Source organism: Pleurodeles waltl, chromosome 4_1 (assembly GCF_031143425.1).
Source record: "Pleurodeles waltl isolate 20211129_DDA chromosome 4_1, aPleWal1.hap1.20221129, whole genome shotgun sequence".
Lineage (NCBI taxonomy): Eukaryota > Metazoa > Chordata > Amphibia > Caudata > Salamandridae > Pleurodeles > Pleurodeles waltl.
The window spans coordinates 521769713-521786420 of NC_090442.1; the positions used below are offsets into that span (position 1 = coordinate 521769713).

Sequence of the window (16708 nt, forward strand, 5' to 3'; positions counted from 1 at the left end):
CTGCATTCTGACTTATAAAATTTCCATCTGCAGGTTATGAGACATTTAGCTACTATGAACCCCAAGACCAAAAAGCAGGAAGTAAGCCTATGTTTCTTGCTCCGAGGATAAAATCCTAGTAGGTATATTTCCCATTTAAGCAAATCTGGGCATTCAGTGCAGGCAGTTAAGCTTGATGTGATACCAGACAAATATGTACGCAAATGGGGGCAGGACCAAAGCATATGTAGCAAATCAGCATCTACCTGATTGCAATGGGGGCCGGCTGTATCTTCTTTATCCTAAAATCTATTGATGTTAGTAGGCGTAAGATAAGCAGTATGAACTATATAAACTGAATAAGTTTAAAATCAGGCATTGCGCAGCATGTATTTTGGCCCTTCTAATAAGGCAGCCCCCTCCTTCTCAGTGCAAGGACGCGTTAATTCCACCTCCCAGCACTGCCAGGGAGGGAGGAGCTATGGCACAGTATGAGAGCAGAGTGAAATCAAGAACCAGTGTATGAGGCAACTGCCCTTACCCATCACGTGTAGGAATCGGACCGGGAGAGGCAGTTCTGTGGTCATGTCTCCTCAGTGGTGTCTAAGTGTGGAGAGTAATGAATTTTGAAGCAAAACTTGACTGGGGGTGGGGGGGGACTAGGGCCGCAAGGTAGTATTGCTCAAAGTGAGGAGCAGCTAGACCTCCCGTGTCTGTGGGCAAATAGAGTTTCATCAGGCTACCCTGCATCTCGACTTATTCCAAATGAATTCTCGGATCTGTTGATTAAGAGCACAGAAAAATGCAACAGGAATGTAGATGTGCAGATTGGTAAAGAATTACAAAAGGCGAAGTAAGACCACCATCTTCAATAAAGCCACTCTCTCCACCAACGCCAGCGTGCATCAAAATGCCATTTAGGCTAGCAGAGATGTTACTGAACAAGTGATATTGCCTTCAAACAGATCAGTCATTGATTTGTATACCCGAACCCTCAAATATTGGAATGTGTGTCACAGCCATTCCAGTTGTGTCCCATCTAGAATGAAGCATGGATCGGGGAGATCAGGAAGAAAGGGGAATAGATAAGACTATGTCCGGTTTACACGCAATCCGGAAATGGTGGCAAAGTGGGCTAGTAGTGAAGCAATCGTGGTAGAAATCTTGTGCGTGTCCTTGTTATATAATAACATGTCATCTGCATATAGAGATTACATGTATTCCATCACCCAATGGGATACCCCATTGTGCCCCATCAAGATGCACTGACAGCACTAGTGCTTCAATCGCCAGTGAAAACAGCAGGAGTGACCACGGGCAGCCCTGTCTCGTCCCTCTGTGTAGGCCTATGGTATCCGATAGAAGGGGCTCCGTTCTGACCCTAATTAGACCCTAAATAAATAGAAGGGGCCCCGTTCTGACCCTAATTAGAGGACCAGTGTATAAGAGTATAAGAGTTTTACTAGTCGGAGGAAACAGTGGCATATGCTATATCGGGATAGCACAGCAAAAAGACGCCTCCACTCCAATGAATCAAAGGCCTTTTTAAGAATTAAGACCAAACAACCAGCCCAGGGCCATGTTTGGTAAGCATAAGGCATAACTCTTTTTTTAAAAAAAAAGAAAAAGAAAAAACAAAATGCACAAATTCAGGAAGGTGTTATGTGTGGGGACAAACCCGTTTTGGTCTGTATGAACCAGAGATTGGACCAGTGGTGCCAGTCTATCCGCAAGTATCTTTGCCAGGACCTTACAATCAGTGTTGAGTAATGCTAACAGTCTGTAGGAACTAACAAGCACAGTGTCTTTAATGGGTCTAGGTAAAGAGATGGCTGTTGCCTCTCTCTGCGAGGCAGATAGAGTGCAGATAGAAAAGTCCTCATTGTACATTGCCAACAAGTGTGGAGCCAAGTGAGATGCATTAGCTTTGTGTAGCTCCACCATTAAACCTTCAGGTCTTGGGGATCTGCCAGTACCCAAAGCTTTGATTGCATCTTTAATTTCTACCAACATAACAGGGCAATCTAGTACTGCTTGCTGGTCCATGGTACTGTGTGGCAGTGTCAGAGTAGCAAGCGTGAATCGCAGGCGCTTGAGTTCGCAATCGTTGATGACTGGTACACCAGGGTATAGTGGCACGTAAGCTCGCTGTGTTTAGTGCGCTGGGGGTAAAGGAGTGAACCCGTTGCAGAACGTTCTGTTGCTATAGGCCTTTGAGGATGTTCCTGGCGAATAAGTCACACCAAAAGTCATCCGGCTTTGTCCCCTGTGGCATTTGTGCAGGCTGAGTGTGCAATATAGTTTAGACATCGCGTGTTTGCTCCATTCGTTTGCCAGCCCCTCTACAACACTGGGGTTTCTAGCCATCTGCGTTTTCAGGTCCAGCAATGTGTGCTCTAATCTGGATATGTCTCTGTTAATGAGGGGGTATCATGGGTCACCACTAAAAACATTTTAATCCTAAACAGAAGAACATGAATACCAAAAGAGCAGAGGGACAACCTATCTCCACCCAAAACAATTAATAAAACCACCTCAGCAAGAGTCAATCAGTCCTAGGACTCATGGGAGAAGGCTAGGCAGCCAATGAGGGAGCACCTCGCATTGTCTATAAGTCACTTTTAGGACACCATACAAATGGCAGATCTTGAACTATCAGTCCGCCAATGTATTGGTGAGGGCAGGAAAGATTACCACCATCTGGCCAGGTGTCGGCCCCACTCCGTTGATCCCTGCCCCTGCAAGAGAAGGAAACAGATGAATTTTACACTGCAAGAGAGGAACATATCAGTGCATGTTCCCACAGACATACCTGGAATAGGAGGCTGAGGTAGCTAGTCACTCTAGTCTTCAGATAAGTTCATCAGATATTTACGGCGTGACTTCAGGTAGCTTTGATGAGTCCGCCTTAGAGGGCTGCATGGTTGAAGGGCCATCAATGCTGATGGATTTGTCAGTTTTGTCCTCTAATTCCGAGCCTCTGTCTTGCTTCCGGATTGCCACAGCATTCTGTGAAGCCTGTTGTCTTTCATGTTTGACTTTCTCCAGGTGGATGCAGCCCCCATCTGAGCAGAGTATCATGGTCTTATCATTTGTCGTGTCTTCTCAGAACTGTCCCCTCTTCTGTCGCTGTGTTTGGGTCGCACAGTACAGTCAGCAGCAGAGTGTCCCATCGCCTACAGCCAGTCCCATGCATCTTCAAGGCATGTTGAAGAAGTGCGTCTTACCCTCTGCCGCAATCCACTCACACTGAAAACAGGAGAGCATATCAGATGTCTAGCTCGCAGAATCAACGCTCGACTGCAAGTCCTTACTTAGCTCCTTAGCTGCATTGTTTGTGCACCATTACAGTGTAGTCCGGGAAAAGCAGTACCTTTGCATTGTCCACCACAATCTCCTGCAGTTGGCGTGCCTCATACAAAACAGCATCCCTGTCTCTGTTGTGTAATAAGCGAAATAAGAATGGTCTAGGGTTAGCACCTGGTGGTGGCCTGCATGCTGGAACTCGGTAGGCATGGTCCACTGAGAAAAATGTTGAAAAACTGCCTTGAGGCAGCAGCCACTTTAACCACTGCTCTATACATGCAACGTAATCTGATCCTTCCACTCCCTCCGGTAGTCCCACTACGCGTATATATTGTTATGGGGTATGCGTCATTCCCCATTCTCCACATGGCACTCCAGTACCTCCACTCACTCCGCCATCAGGTGCATGGATGAGCCAATGTAGATAGTTTTCAGTTGAAGCTCTGCAATGGTCAGTTCTGCGGTATGGACTCTGACTGCCAGTTTGCAGTGATATGCATGCAGGAGTGTCAGGTCTGTCATTACTGCATCTATTTTACTTTCCAGCGATGTACGTGTGGTCTCCAGTGCGGTACCAATCTTCTTCTCCGCTGCAAGAACAGAATCCAGTTTGTCGCTGATGGAGAGCGGGGGAGCTGATTCACCCAAAGGACCGACACCACCCGGCCGTCTGTCATGATCAGTGGAAGGTCTCGAGGAGGCACCCTGTTGTGTCGCTTGTGGATGCCCCATGGCACAGTACCCCGGCAGATCAGTCTGATACAGCACAGCGCCATCACCTGGGGCTCTCCTGTCTTTTCCAAGCAGTGTGAGAGACACAGCAATTCGATCAGTGCTAATTCTCCAAGAGCGCATCAGTAATAATTGCTCACATGCTCCATACCAGGAGTAATGAAATACATACTGACACAGATTATAGGACAATTGTCAATGAACTCCACGGTCCCAATGCAGCAGTCGTCAGGACTCTCACTGAGGAGAGTGCCCACTTGCCAACACCATTCAATTCCTTAGGCGCAGTAGCATGAGCAGCCCTGTGCATGTTACATGTAGGGGAATGCATCAGTTAAGAGAATACTCCTGTTGGAGAGAGCCCTCTTGCCCGCCCCACCTCAGCCCCCAGGCACAGCAGCAAGTGCATCCCTGACCATGAGCGCTGGAACAGTTTGTCTAGTGGCCTGGCAGGTGCTCAGCTGAAGATGGTCACCCTCCACATTTACTCCAGGTCACTCCCAGGAATAAGATACGCTTTCCTTTCAGCGATCCTTGACGCGCTGCTCCTGTTATCTGCACCCAAAGAGCGCAACAGTCGTCAGTGACCACAGTTCTCGTCACTACTTGATGGTTTCTGGGGTGTGAGATGCCGAGTGGGCCCACTTACTTGTGCCATTTAGAGTACTGCGACGTAGTAGCACAGGCAGCCCTGGCTGTACATATGCCAGCGGATCATGTGAATCAAGTCAGATTATATAATAAAGGATGGCTATAGCAGGAGCAATAACTACTACCCACTGAGCTAATTTCTTTGTTGTTCAGGGTGGAAGCATTAATAGTTGTCTTGAACAGTGCATGGTGGTACAGGTAATTAGGAGCAGTGTCAAGAAAGTGATCCCTCATTAGGTCCAAGCTGAGGAGCAGGGGACGTCACCGTGTCAGCTTCTAGCAGGTATCAGGCCTAAAGGAGCAGCGCATCTTCTCAGTGATACCCCATACGTGTTACATCTGCACTCGGAGTCAGGAGCGGGCAGCGACAGCACGTCAGACGGGGGGGGGGGGCCCACGGTACGGTATCTCTCTGCAGTTGTGAGCAGTAAAGAAGGGACCATAGGGGGTAATCCAATATCTTTTCCCCAGAGCTCAGGTCCGGTAAGTTCCTCCTGCATGCGGCTCTTCCTGGTGGCGTACAGGTTGTCACAACCGGCCAACGGGATCCCACAGCCACAGCTCCCTTCCAAAAACCAGGGTTCGTGCTCCGCTAGTAGGCCACACTTCGGCCGTCCAAGTTTAGGCAGCGAGGCAAGCTTTGCTTCACAGGGGCACCGTGGCACAGAGCCTCGCGTCCCAGCAGCTCAGTGATATGACCAGGGGCTCACTTTCTTATTCGCTATAGCTTGGCATCTCCTGTCAAATACTGCAATACAGAGGCTGCAGGCCTGTCCTCAGGCCACATCAACCATGGGCATCAATACCGTCACTGCTATCCTCCCAGTTGCAATTTTGTATGGCAGCAGTGCGGGGGACGTGGGGATGGAGAGACTCCTGTCCTTAGATGACGAGCTCCCGTCAGGAGAATGTCGGATAAGCAGGCTGAAGTGTGGAGCTTGTCTAGACATGTCTGCCATGATGGCTGCACAAGCCACACATCCCAGGATCGGTGCTATTTATGGGGGAGGCCCCAAGGGATGACCCGTTGCACAGCTATAAATTCTGATTTTGGCCACCTGACCTATGGTGCATCTGGCTTGCTAGGTTTAAGATGACGTTATAACAAGATTGAACCAGACACTACAAAGGTCCCTCAATAACACCCCTGCAGTTTGCTTGCTTGGCCTCTTTCTCAGCCAGGCCCCCAGAAAGTGGGAAATAGATTTGTAGATCTGGCCCGGGCCAAATGGAGAATAGCCTTGGTATGGAAGTCACTCATGGGCCCTAGACTTGAGACGTGGACGAAAGAGATCACATAATGGGCACGAGCAGAGGAAAGGGCGCTACAGCAGGAAGAGGGGCAAGGAGTCAGACAGCGGTCCATCGTGCCTCTGTGGACAGAGGTAGTGGATGATTGGGAATCCGAGGGATCGGAGGGTGTCTCCATAGAAGAAGTGGACAGTGGGTCAGGGGTAGATGCAAGGCACACATATGGAGAAGAACCAGACACCCCTCCTCCTCCCCCCACCACATCAATGAGTGACTGTCAAACCCGGGAGACCCGTGGGTGGGACAGGCTGAGGTGAGCTGTCCCCGGTATGTTGTGATGTTAGTACCCTGAGAGTGGTGTAGCAATGTTTCTCTACCCCATTCAGCTGGGGCTCTCCCCTGCGCCTCCCCATGCCACGGACGAGGACCCCTTCATACACTACCCTGCTTCATACTTCATCTTTCACCCCCAGGGACTGTCAGCACATAAGGACATCATTAGTCTTTCAGTTGACTGTAATCAAGATTTTAATTTTTTACTTTGTTAGGTGGCATTAACTCATCCTGTAGATGTGCTTACACCCATGACCCTTTATTACCACACAAGTGCACTGGTTTACAAAGAGTGCTAAAATAGTACACTCAAGAAAGAGATGCTTCTGAAAATCTTTAGGCTATGTGACGGCTGCAATCCCACTGGTGTGTCAAACTAATGTCAGTGTAAACTATACAACTATGATCTCTGAAATGGCAATGAATAAGTGTTAAAAAATAATACAACTTTGATTATTCTTAGAGCTTCATCGTTTCAGGCAATACAAGTTTCTAAAAGCAGGAGCACTTCTCAAGTTTTAAATGTGTCTCCACCACAAGCATTCCTTCCCTCGCAAGAAGAACCTGTTATAAAATGGCAAGAATGGAAGAACTATTTTTTTAAATTACATTTAAACATTTGAAGAGGTCTTGAAATATGGGGGGAAAAAAAGATGATCTTGCACTCCATGGTTCCTGTGGGTAGGATATATGGTGAAGTGGAGGAAAATCAAAGACCTGCTGGACATGGAGATGAGTTTATGAATGCAACAGATAACTTGGACATATAATATTTACCTGTTCTATGCATAGCTAAGAAGGTAAGGGAAGTCTGGGGAAACATATAACTATGTATCAGCCTTAAACAAATTAGCCATTACATGTTGTTCTGGATCCTGCAAGATTAATTTACAAGAGATCAAATTATTACTTATTTTAATAACCCGATTATTCAAGCTAGCCTGTGGATGAACAGTGTGTCAGCTTTGAAAGAAGAGATGGCCACATTACACAAAGCTGAAACAATTGAGAGATGTGTCAAGGCAGTGCAGGACAGTAGTGGTGCAGGCAGTAAGGAAGCAATTGATAAGGTAAGACCAGGAAAGGAATGTAAACAAAAACAATACAAAAATATGGGACAGAACAGATATACGATATGAGGAAGCTGTTGTGACGTGAAACAAGAACAATGGAGGAGACTGGCGAAGCAAAAGAGACACATGCAGCAAGTGTTACAGCTCTGGTAGCGCAGACCACCTTATATACAGTAGGAAATGCCCAGCTATACACCTAAAGTGTTCAGGGTGTGATGCTATATGATATTTTGAAAGGGTGTGTAGAAAATGATGTATCCGAATAACTACACAGCAGTTCTTCAGAAAGTGATGTGATTTATTAAAGGATTGTGATTGTGTTGATGCTGAGGGGAGAGTTTTGGAGGAAGATGGTGTGTTAACAAAAAAAATATTCTGTGACATGATAATGGAGGGGAGTCAAGTTAAACATTCTAGCTGACTCAGGGTCACAGTATACTATAATTAACATGGAAGTGTTTAAGGAAAAGTGTGCTGAGACTCTAGGGGACAAATTAGAGTCATTTTCTATCAGACCAGAAGGTCTCAAAGGAGAACCCGCTGACATACTTAGGGACAGGCTATTGATATTTAAAATTAAGAGCAGAGTAGAAGAAAGATAATAACACACTATACAATGCAGAAAAAGGACCATTTGTTCCTAAATTTGAGGGGGTTGTGGGAGGGAGGAAATCAGGGAACACCTCACATCATACTTGATCCCAACAGTCTTGAACAAGTGTTACAGAAAGTGATGTTACTGATCAGAGAGTAATGATATAGTTTCTAAGGTATTTTATTGCGGCATTGGGAGATTTAATGGTTTTTCACCCAAGGCTGGGTTTATACAGGATACAGGGTCATGCATACACAAGGTCAGAAGCATTTGAATGGCAGTTACAGAGGAGATCGCCCAAGAGGTGCACAAATTACAGGAGGCTTGAATTATACAATCTCTAGAGTAATCAGATTGGATAGTCCCTCTGTATGTGGCAAGATGGGCTAAAGGGAAAGCAAGACTCTGTGTGGATCGAAGTCGCCTTAGTTAGAATATATTGATTGGTACATTTCCCTTGTTGAAGTCAAGGAGTTGTCTAGAACAAGGGGTATTCATTGGTTCACCCCAGTCAATCAGTGAGTAGCATATCCTCCGGTGCCTTACACCCAAAGATTAGAGAGCCGGCAGTATTGCAAGAATTAATACACAAAATATTTAAAGAGAGCGCTGGAAGTTACGTTTTTTCAATATGCTATCATTGTATCCTTATTATGAGAAGAACCAAAGCAGCGCATGTTATGCGATTGATGACTTTTTGAAAATCTTGGAAAACAAAAGGTTGACATCTGAGTGATAATTTGCAGTACACAATGGCCCTCATTCTGACCTTGGCGGTCTTTTCGCAAGATCGCCGAGTTACCGCCGCGGTGAAGACCGCCGACCGCGGCGGTGTGCCGCTGTGCGCATTCTGACCGCTGGGAGCGTTCCGCCGGAAAACCGCCAGCAGCCAGACTGGCGGTCGGCGGGAAAGTGGAGACTGGTCAACCTCCACCGCCACGCCAGCAGAACACCGCCCACAGAATTACGACCCACATTTCTGTGTGGCGGTCTTCTGTTGGCGGTCTTCTGTTGGCGGTCACGTCCCTATGGCTCCCGTCGCCTCCCGGAGGACCAACGCACAAGGTAAGTTGATCGTCCGTGAGGGGAGGGGGTGGGGGGGTGTTGTGTGATGTGGGCGTGCATGGGGGTGTGCGTGTGAGTGTGTAGAGGGGGTGTGTGAGTGCGTGTATGCGGGCGGGGGGTGGTGCTGTGTCTATGGGTAATGTGTGCTGTTCGGCAGGTGCGCATGTCGGCATGTATGTGTGCGGGTATGTGTCCCCGTTGTGTATGTGTGTGTAGGGGGTGTGTATATGTGCATGTTGGGGGTGTGTGCATGTCGGGGTACATGTATGTGCATGTCGGGGTGGGGGTGGGGAGGGGGTTCGTACCACCTCTGGGGGGTGGCAGGGGGGTGGAGGGTGTGGGGGGAGGACTCGGGTGGGTAGTGGGGGGTGGGGGAGACCCCTATCAGTGCCAGGGAAGGAATTCCCTGGCCCCGATAGTGCTTACCGCCATGGTTCGCACGGCGGTTCCCGCCCGCAAGAAACCGCGGCGGTAGGCAGGGTCATAATACCCTTGGCGGTCTTGGGACGACCGCCGGGCCGGAGTGCGCAAACTCCAGCCCCGCGGTCATGACCGCCGTGGCGGTCGGAGTGGAGAAGTAGCGGTCGGTCGCGGCGGGGACCGCCGCGGTCAGAATGCCATTTTTAATACCGCCGGTCTGTTCGCGGTCCGACCGCCGTCTCTCCGCCGACCGCCAGGGTCAGAATGAGGGCCTATGTGACTTACTTGGGGAGTGAGGTTGGATGTTAAGGAATTAAGTCAAACAAAAGAATTAAAAGAAGCAACCAAGAGGGCGCCGCATCCAAAAGTAAAGATGTGACAGCCTGTTTGGCCTCAGCAGAATTTTATTAAAAATGTATATAAAAATGTGCATGCAAACACCAAAAGCATTAGACAATTCATGAAAAACAAGGTCAAATCTGTATGGTCTCAAGAATGTCAGAAGAATTTCTGTACTATAAAAGATGTTTGTAGAAAAGTGTTTGCCACAATGATTTGACCTTCTGGCAGAAAGAACTGTAATTGTAGATGCAAGTTGGAAAAGGTTTGGAGCTGTGCTCACTTTAATAAGAGACAGGAGATGTGATTGAATTCAGTTTGTGTTCCTAAACCCCAACTGAGGAGCACTGTTCTGTATTTGAAAGGGAGAAGTTGGAGTGTGTGCATGAGGGTTGTATTACTACTACCAATTTATCAGGGGAATACCAACGCTGTGAGTGATCACAAACCCCTCACGAGGACACTCACTGCTGATGGAACGCTCAATGCATTGCCACATATTGCACTACTGTCCATGTCTTTACAAAGTTTGCAGTATGTGCCCAGGGTTAAAAACTAGATGACCGATGTTCTTTTTAATAGAAAGGTGCTTCTTGTAAAAGTGCTAAATAAATGAGATTATGAAACACAAATTTAAAGGCAATTCAATGTGAGGAGTGGACGTTGGGATACCAAAAAAATGTAAAGCTTGGGATACAAAGAAAATGTCAAGCTCAAAGAAATGCTTAAAGGAAGGCTGACTAGGAAAGAAATGTGAAAGGGTGTGAGTACATTTTGAAGATAAGGAATGAGCTGGCTGTGAAAGGTGAAGATAAACTGTCAATCTAAGGTGGAGGGATTACGCCTCTGGATAGTCTTAAAGGTAAAATGTTGATGTTTGTCATAAGGGACACTTAGGGGGTTAAAACTAAGACTTAAGGTATTGTTTTGGTCATCAGCAACTATATGTGAAGATAGAGAGGAAAGTAAGGAATTGTGTGAATTGTGTTAATTTGGGAAAGACTCTGAAAACATTCACACCTCAGTTATGTACTATGACTTGCCAGAGTACGTTGCGGGAAAAAGCAAGGGACTGATGTAATGGAACCCGTGCTGGAAAACAACATTTATTGGAAATACCTCATTCTTTTAACAGATCACTTTTCAAAGTGGGAGGAGTTGGAAGAGGTAACCAAGGTGGACGTTACATGTTTTGTTTTTTTAACAGGTTGACAGAGTGCGTGCTCAAAAGTATCGGGAGCGAAAATGGTTCACAATGTAAAGCAGAATGACTGGAAAAATTGTTAAAGAGGAATGGCATCACACACAATAACAAGCCAGAGTACCATCCACTTTAGTAATGATAGAATCGAAAGGTTCAACAGACAGAGTAGTTAAGGGCATCTTACTGTTGGCAAAGAGCAATAACTTGAATTAGGAAGTTGGATTGTGGAAAATGGTGTGGACATACACTGACTGAGGTTACAGGATTCAGTCCCTTTAGAGATAATGCCAGGTAGGACAATTTAGGGTGTTGTAAGATGGCACAGTAATTTTATAAAGCTTATGATAATGAAAAGCATGTTATGAAACTAGGCACGCTGAAAGTAGTGTAGTGGGATGAAGTTAAGAAACATGCTAAGGTTAGACAAGAATCGGCAAGGCCAATATGTTTCACATTTATAAAGTGAGTGATAAGCTATTGGCTTTGCAAATGCTTGTTTCTAAAACACTTAAAAAATAAAAGTAACAAAAAAAAATTCAAAACACTTTCACTATGCAACACTTCAGAATAATTCTGTGATTAATGTTCCTTGGGTTCACTTGAGATCAGTTTTTCAGCTCCGAACTTTTCTTGGTTGTGGTGTGAAGCAGCGTTTTGGGGAACTACTCCTGGCGAGATGGCAGTTAAAGGAAACATACATATATCAGCTCTGTAAAATCACAGATTCACAAATGGGAAGTATCTGTGGGGACAACTTTAAAAAGTGTGCTAAAGATGGGCGAGAGCCCACGCCACTTTGAAATCCTTCCTACAGAATAGACAAGCACTGGCAAAGCCATTAGGTCTCGCCTACGCAAGTGTGTGGCTGCTGTTCAGCATGGCTAAAAGTTAGTGGTGTAGAGGAGAGTGGCATGGAGTGCCAGAGTGGAATGGCAAAGAGTGGATTATTGTTGTAGAGTGTAGTGGCAGAGAGTGTTGTGTACTGAAGTGTAGTGTGGAGTCGTATAGAGTGGCATACACTGGAGTGCAGGGCTCAAAAAATCCACTCGACCACTCGCATTGGCAAGTCTTATTTGATCAGGTCGAGCTATTTTTTAATACTTACTCGTACTTTCTGGCAAGTTGACACTGAACAGGTGTTCTGTTCAGTTGAAAAGTGAATGGGCAATAAAAGATGCCTTTAAAACTTCTTCTTATACCACATTTGCTCTGTGTTCACAGACAGAGGACAAAAGTCAGTTTTTCTTACAATTAATTTTCCTTCTGACTGCAGAGCTCCAGGACTTTGTAAGGTGAACTGTGTGACCTACTGCCCACGACACCCGTTCCCGCCATTCTGTTTCTGGCAGTGAAAACCGCCAGAAACAGGCTGGCGGGAAGGGGGTCGGAATCCCCATGGCGGCGCTGCTTGCAGCGCCGCCATGGAGGATTCTCCCAGCCGGGGGTAATCCGGCAGGAAACCGCTGGACCCGGCTGGGCGACGGGAATGCCATATGAAGCACCGCCAGCCTGTTGGCGGTGCTTCCGGCGACCGCCAGGGTTGGAATGAGGGCCTAAGTCAACTGAGCACACATTTCAAAATATATTTCAGTAGTTGCGAAAACCCTTTTCTATATTTCTGTGTGATGAAAACATATTTTAACAGGATGAAAACAAATCAGAATACTTTACATGGTGATGTGCAAAGGATACGTTTTCTGAAACCCAATTTTCACAGATTGTTAATACACTATATAGTTTTATCAGTAAAGCTGCAAGTAAGTGGAGAGGTTTTTGGGCATTTCTTGGAAAGCTACTGTGTGTAGATGACAATATGTTACCACATCATGGTTTAGTAATATATTTATTAAAATTGAGTGGTTAAACAAACTGAGAAACACTCCTGCCCTGGTGGCAATGTTGTTAGTAAACTAAAACAAGTCCTAGGTTATGTGGGCTAGGTTCTTGTGATGCATGCAGCAAACGTGAGTCTACTTAATCAAACAAAAGAGGTTTTATTGTACTGTGGAAATGTTGAGCTCACATATTTTAAGGTAAATCATATGTGAGAATTAAGAAAAAGGGGATTCTGTAAACTATTTGCCAAGGATCACAAAATTTGAGATCCGTTTACGGGTCAAGTACATTTCAGTTGGGTCGAGTACATTATTTAAGTTACTCGACCTGCAGGTCTAGTAACATTTTTATGATCTTTCGAGTCCTGGAGTGGCATAGAGTACGGTGGACTGGTGTAGAGTGCATTGACCTAGAGTGTTACAGAGTATAGTGGCGTAGAGTGCAGTGCCATTGAATTCAGCAGCATACCATGCAGCGACGTAGACTAGAGTGGTGCATAGTAGAGTGCAGTGGTGCAGAGTGGAGTGGCAAAAAGTAGAGTGGCGCAGGGTACAGTGGCGTAGAGTGAAGTGGAGTTTAGCTGAGTGATACAGAGGGCAAGGACGCAGAGTAGAGTTGAGTAGCAAAGAGTGCTAAGGCGTATTGTGCACAGTAGAGTTGAGTGGCATACACTGCAGTGCCATAGAGTGGTGCAGAGGGAAGTACCACAGAGTGGTGCAGATTAAAGTATAGAGCCATAGAGTGCATTGGATTAGAGTGCTGTGGGGTAGAGTGGAATAGGGCAAAGTAAAGTGGTGTAGAGTGTAGTGTTGCAGAGTAAAGTGTCAGAATGCAGTGATGTACAGTGCAGTAGAGTGATGCAGAGTACAGTAATGCAGAGTAGTGTGCAGTGAAGTACAGTGCAGTGACAGAGTGCAGCTGTGTAGAGTGCAATGGTTAAGAGTTGAGTGACATACAGTGCAGTAGCATAGAGTGGAGTGGCGCAGAGTGGAGTAGTGCAGGGTAGAAGGCAGTTGTGTAAAGTGGCATAGAGTGTAAAGGCATAAAATGGTATAGAGTGTAGTGCATAGAGTGCAGTGGTGCAATGTACATTGGTGTACAGTGGATTGGGGTAGAGTGCTGGTATAGAGTTCAGTGTTACAGAGTAAAGTGCATTGGTGTAGAGTGTATTGACATAGAGTGTAGGGGCTTAGAGTGGAGTGGCGTAGAGGTGAGCTGTGCAGAGTAGACTGTTGTGGCCTAGACTGAAGTGGTGTAATGTGCAGAGGCAAAGAGTGCAGTGGTGTGGAGTACAGTGGCAAAGAGTGCATTGGCATACAGTAGAGTTTTACGGGGTAGAGAGGTGTAGCTTGAAGTGGCGTAGAGTGTAGTACAATAGAATGGAGCGGTGCAGACTGCAGGGGTGTGGAATAGTGTAAAGTGGAGTTGAGTGGCATAGAGTGGTGAGGTACCACACAACCATTACAGACAACACATTTTCAATTGAAATGACCATTTCGTTTGCACAGAGATAGTTTTACTACTAAAACAATACAGTACAAAAATGTATGGAAACTGCATTGCCTAGTGTAATGATTTCTTTTGATTATATTAACGTACTTTTTTCCAGCACATTAAAGAAATAACAAAAAATTTGTTCTTAATTCTGGTATATTCTGAAATACTCACACAGTTAATTTAAATGTTGTGCGCTAGAAAAAAACTCTTTCGTACACCCCAGGTTACAGAAAGGAGGCTCTCGGAAGGATACTGTAAATAAGGTTTGGGCAAGGGAAGGTACGAACTCAAGCTGGACAGCCTAAAACTAAACCAGCAAAATGGAAAGCAAGAAAATGTGAATTACATGCCGCAAAGCCAATGGCAAGAGCAAGGGGCAGAATGTATTTCTAGGTCAGCTTTCTGAATGTCCCCAAGATGTCTTTAGCAAACCAGACAGCTGCGCTATCTGGTAGGCTGCAGCCTAAGAAATAGCATCTATGTTTAGAAGGGTGCTGAATATGGAAAAGATTTGTGTAATTATGCCCTAGTAAGTGATGGTACACTGTGGCACATGAGCTAGTTGTCTTATTTGCAAGTGTGAAGTGAGGAAAGAGGTGAAAAAGCAATAAAATCTGAATCTTGAGAATGAGAAGGAAGTTATGGAAAATGTATGTAAAAGAAATGAAGATTGCACGGAAGGGAAAAGTCAGGTTGTGAAACTCTCTAGCCTGTTCCGGGTAAGGTTAACTGTGGCAGCTGAGGATTTCAGTCCAACAGTACGAGCTAAAGATTCTAACAATAAAAAGGGGCAAGATATCAGTAGGATCAATACACAGAAACAAAAACAAATTACGTCTGTTATTATTGGGTATCTTGACAGTTTTAGTAGGCAGGTGGATTCACTTAGAATTACACTTTTTTTATTTTATAGTCCATTTCCAAACAATTATATTATTGACACTGCCTTGGATACATTGTACGGAAAGGAATGTGTGTGGTGCTTGTCTGAATATTGGCATCAATGTTAAGATGTTCATTACACTGTATGTTTCCATGCTGGTGTTTTAGGTTCTGGATGAAAATGTGTTGTGTTCCAAACTGTTCAGCAGGAAGTGTGCCAGTGAAGCAGCAGCATCTACTCTTAGGGTTGAAAAAAAAAATCATTTGTTTATCAAGAACGTAGATCCTGAGGACACCTATATTACAATCTCAATCTAATCTCACTCACCAAGGACCCCGCCACCGCTAAAATCAATCTCCACAACGGACTGCATGCCATCACCAACCTGATGGAGATAAGCCGCCTCAAACTGAACTCGGATAAGACCGAGATCCTCATCCTCGGCTCCAACCGCTCAGCATGGGACAACTCCTGGTGGCCAGCCACCCTAGGAACCGCACCAACTCCCATGCACGCAAACTTGGCTTCATACTAGGCTCATTGCTCACCATGACCCAGCAAGTCAACGCGGTTTCATCCTCATGTTTCAACACACTCCACATGCTTCGCAAGACCTTCAGATGGATCCCCATCGAAACCAGAATGGTCACCCACACCCTCGTCAGCAGCAGACTGAACTACGGCAACGGACTCTATGCAGGAACAACGGCCAAGCTCCAGAGGAAACTTCAACGTATTCCGAACGCCTCGCACGCCTCATGCTCAACATCCCACGCCACAAACACATCTCAGCCCACCACAGAGACCTACACTGGCTCCCCGTCAACAAGAGGATCACCTTCAAACTCCTCATCCACGCTCACAAGGCCCTCCACGACACATGCCCTGCCTACCTCAACGAGTGTCTCAACTTCCACGCACCAACCCGTCAGCTCCGCTCTGCCAACCTCGACACCCCCCCCCCATCCATGGTACCACAAATGGCGGCAGATCCTTCTCCCACCTCGCCACCAAAACCTGGAACTCCCTCCCCATCAACCTACGTCTGACCCAGGACCTCCTGACCTTCAGGAACGACACAAGACCTGGCTATTTGAGCAGTAGCAACGCCCCCCCTCGCCCCCCCCCCCCCCCAGCGCCTTGATACTCTAACGAGTGAGTAGCGCGCTTAACAAGTGATTGATTGATGGATTGATTGATTAATCTAGCAAAAAATAACAGCAGCAGCTCTGGAGCAATGGAATCCTCTTAATTAGCATGGCGGGGTGGTCTAGATACAATCAAAATAAATAATCTGTTGAGGACTGTGCCTTGTATTCTAATTAATAGTTTTCAGAGGAGTTGTCACCCATTTTGGTCATTTTTTTTCCAAAGAGACGCTATGTCGATGCGCTCAGGTAAATAGATTTTAGAGCTAGAATGTGGTAGAAATACGTAGTTACGTTTGTATTTAATTTGGGGTGTGCAGCAGCACATAGGCCTGCGAGAAATGTGGAAACTAAGTTGGGAGTAGCAGTGTACAGCTAAGGACTTTGGAGAGAATT

General features: G+C 46.0%; 1 protein-coding gene across 7 annotated transcripts in view; it reads right to left on the minus strand.

The window, feature by feature from the left end:
- Positions 1-16708, minus strand: part of PPHLN1 (periphilin 1) — a 427069-nt gene that overhangs the window by 410126 nt on the left and 235 nt on the right. The gene's annotated exons all lie outside the window — the stretch shown is intronic.